Source organism: Gorilla gorilla, chromosome 6 (genome assembly GCF_029281585.2).
Source record: "Gorilla gorilla gorilla isolate KB3781 chromosome 6, NHGRI_mGorGor1-v2.1_pri, whole genome shotgun sequence".
NCBI classification, from domain to species: domain Eukaryota; kingdom Metazoa; phylum Chordata; class Mammalia; order Primates; family Hominidae; genus Gorilla; species Gorilla gorilla.
This window is the reverse complement of record NC_073230.2, coordinates 87,430,091-87,434,345: the sequence shown is the minus strand read 5'-3', so window position 1 is coordinate 87,434,345 and position 4,255 is coordinate 87,430,091.

Genomic DNA, 4,255 nt, shown 5'->3' with positions numbered 1-4,255 from the left:
CTCTGTCTTAATAATAACAATAATAATGCATGAAAGAAAAGAATCAAGTATTATAGGTTGGGCACGATGGCTCCTGCCTGTAATCCCAGCACTTTGGGAGGCCAAGGTGGGGGTACCACTTGAGGCCAGGAGTTTGAGACCAGCCTGGGCAACATAGTGAAACCCCGTCTCCACAAAAAAATTACAAAAAATAAGCCAGACACGGTGGTGAATGCCTGTAGTCCCAGCTACTCGGCAGGATGAGATGGGAGCATTGCTTGAGCCCAGGAGTTCATGACTGGAGTGGGCAGAGATTGTGCCACCGCACTCCAGCCTGGGCAACACAGTGAGACCGTCTCAAGAAAAAAAGAAAGAAAGAAAGAAAAAGGAAGGAGGGAGGGAAGGAAGGAAGGGAGGGAGGGAGGGAGGGAAGGAAAGGAAAATAAAAGATCAAATAGGTATTAGCATGCTCCTTTCTTTTTTCTTTTTCTTTTTCTTTTTTTTTTTTTTTTTTTGAAACAGAGTCTTGCTCTGTCTCCCAGGCTGGAGTGCAGTGGCATGATTTCAGCTCACTGCAACTTCTGCCTCCCGGGTTCAATCGATCTTCCTGCCTCAGCCTCCCAAGTAGCTGGGTTACAGGTGTGCACTACCACGCCCGGCTAATTTTTGTATTTTTAGTAGAGACGGGGTTTCACCATATTGGCCAGGCTGGTCTCGAACCCCTGACCTCAAGTGATCCTCCCGCCTTGGCCTCCCAAAGTGCTGGGATTACAGGCAAGAGCCACCGTGCCCAGCCAGCATGCTCCCTTTTTGCTAAGCTACACAAGGGAGTCCAGATGTATTCATTCATTCATTCGCCCGTTCATTTAGCAAATATTTATCCAATATGTGCAAATTATTGGTAGAAAAATGAGTCTAGAGTTGACTCAGGTCAGCTAAGGACAGCATTCCTACTCTACCCGCTACCTCACGTTCTAAAAGGTAACAGTTACAATTGTTATTTTTGATGGTGACACCAGCACACTTAATGGCTTTATGCACAGTTTTTTGTTGTTTTTTGTGGTGGTGTTGTTTTGTTTTGTTTTGAGATGGAGTCTCGCTCTGTCGCCCAGGCTGGAGTGCAGTGGCGTGATCTCATCTCACTGCAACCTCCTCCTCTTGGGTTCAAGCGATTCTCCTGCCTCAGCCTCCTGAGTAGCTCCGATTACAGGTGCACGACACCACGTGCAGCTAATTTTTGTATTTTTGTAAAGATAGAGTTTCACCACGTTGGTGAGGCTGATGTCAAACTCCTGACCTCGTGATCCACCCGCCTTGGCCCCCCAAAGTGTTGGGATCACAGGTGTGAGCTACCGCGACAGGCCTCTTTTTTTTTTTTTTTTTTTTTTGAGGCAGGGTCTTGCTCTGTCGCCCAGGCCGGAGTGCAGTGGCCCGATCACAGCCCACTGCAGATTCCACCTCCCAGGTTCAAGCAATCTTCCCGCCTTGGCCTCCTAAAGTGCTGGGATTCCAGGTGTGAGCCACTGTACCTGGCCCAGAATTTAATTTATCATAGCAATGATGTAGAGTTGTGGTTGCAGTAGAAACGGTTTAGGAGGATTTAGCTCCCTGTAATCCTCATTAGCTTTCCCTTCCCAAAACCACCCCAAGTAATTAGATTATGGTCTTACTGATATCTGAATACTTAGGGTGTAGACACAGCTTCACCCCCTTTCAACTACACTACTACCCCCAAGTCCCTCTTCTATAGCTATTCTAGAACTTTCACTGGTCTGCTCCCCTTTTTCCTCCATATCCTAGTTCCAAGCTTGTAAGTATCTAAGACACCCCATATTAGTCAGTTGTTTCAAGGTGATCACAAAGGAAACCTTGACCAGTTATCACCAAGAAATAGATCTCCAGTCTGGGCAACATAATGAGACTGTCTCTACAAAATATTAAAGAATTAGCCAGGTGTGGTGGCGTGCACCTGTAGTCCCAGCTACTCGAAAGGCTGAGGTGGGAGGATTGCATGAGCCCGGGAGTTTCAGGCTGCAGTGAGCTATGATTGCACCATTGCACTCAGTCTGGGTGACTGAGCAAGACCCTTTCTCAAGAAGAAGGAGAAGTTGGCTGGGTGCAGTGGCTCATGCCTGTAATCCCAACACTTTGGGAGGCCGAAGTGGGTGGCTTACCTGAGGTCAGGAGTTCGAGACCAGCCCGGAAAACATGGTGAAATCCCATCTCTACTAAAAATACAAAACTTAGCTGGGCATGGTGGCACATGCCTGTAATCCCAGCTACTCTGGAGGCTGAGGCAGGAGAATTGCTCGAACCGGGGAGGCAGAGGTTGCAGTGAGCCGAGATCACCCCACTGCACTCCAGCCTGGGCAACAGAGTGAGACTCTGTCTCTAAATAAATAAATAAACAAACAAAAATTAGCTGGGTGTGGTGGTGGGTGCCTGTAGTCCCAGCTACTCTGGAGGCTGAGGCAGGAGAATCACTTGAGCCTGGGAGGTGGAGGTTGCAGTGAGTCGAGATCGTGCCACTGCACTCCAGCATGGGGTGACAGAGTGAGACTCCGTCTCAAAAAAAGAAGAAAAAGAAGAAATCAGTCTTCAGTAAAATCAACTGATCAGCACCACAAGAATAAACATGATAAGCATATCTGTTAACCAGAAAACTCAAAACTATTTTCACAGGATGTCTGTACATCACCTTATATTCAACACACAAATATTTTCTGTTGTTTACTCTGGAGTAAAGTTGTTATCAAAGACAAATCTCATCATGCTATATTGATACTCAGAAGGACTTTTCCCCTTAAGCTTGCGTCTAAAACTCCATGGATATCCAATCAATAGCTTCCTTTTTCATTGAATGGGGAATTGGTGATATTTACATTTTCTATTGTTTCTACATGTGAGACTGGGAATGAGAAGATGCCGAATGGAAAGGAGGAATGTTTTGCAGAAGTGAAATCACTGTCTGGATGTGACTCACACCCATAATCTAATCCCGGCTCTTTGGGAGGCTGAGGCAGCAGGATAGCTTGAGCTCAGGAGTTCCAGACCTGCCTGGGCAACATAGCAAGACTCAGCATCTATTTATGTATTTTAAAAATTGTGGTAGAGAAGAATTCCATGACTGTGATAAATGTGGGAAAACCTTCAACCACAATCCAAACTATAAACAAATTTGTGTGTGTATATATATATAATTTTTTTTTTTTTTGAGACAGAGTCTCCATCTGTCACCCAGGCTGGAGTGCAGTGGTGCGATCTCGGCTCACTGCAACCTCCACCTCCCGGGTCCAAGTGATTCTCCTGCCTCAGCCTCCTGAGTAGCAAGCACCACCACGCCTGGCTAATTTTTGTATTTTTAGTAGAGATGGGGTTTCACCATGCTGGCCAGGCTGGTCTTGACCACCTGACCTTGTGATCCGCCCACCTCGGCCTCCCAAAGTGCTGGGATTACAGGTGTGAGCCACTGTGCCTGGCCAAATTTGTATAATTAATACAAGAGAGAAACGTACTTAATGTGGAAAAGCTTTCAGGGAAAATGAATACTCATTTGGTATATGATAATTTACATTGGGGCGACTACTCACATCTTTGAGTGTTTTGAATATGGGAAGTCTTTTGTTCAAGCCTCACGCTGCATTCAGTTTCAGGGAATTCACCTTAGAGAGAAACCAGGTGGCTGGAAAGGGAGTGGAAACATCTTCAGGCAGGCCTCCAGGCTTCTTAGGCACCAGGAATTCACAGCAGAGAGAGAGGCCCTGTGAGTTGGAGGCTTTTAATCAGTGCTCAAACCGGGGGCCACATTGGTTATTCATACCAGGAGACAAACCATACAAGCATAGCACAGGTGGGAATGCATTCTGGAAACATATAAAACTGGCCGGGCGCAGTGGCTCATGCCTGTAATCCCAGCACTTTGGGAGGCTGAGGCTGGTGGATCACGAGGTCAGGAGTTCAAGACCAGCCTGGCCAACGTAGCAAAACCCTGTCTCTACTAAAAATACAAAAATTAGTCAGGCATGGTGGCATGTGCCTGTAATCCCAGCTACTCGGGAGGCTGAGGCAGGAGAATCTCTTGAACCCAGGAGGCAGAGGTTGTGGTGAGCCAAGATCACGCCACTGCACTTCAGCCTAGGCAACAGAGTGAGACTCCATCTCAAAAAAAAAAAAGTGTAAAACTTACTCAAAGCTGAGTGCATTGGTGTGTGCCTGTAGTCCCAGCTGCTCCAGAGGCTGAGGAAGGAAGATTTGCTTGAGTCTAGGATTTCGAGGC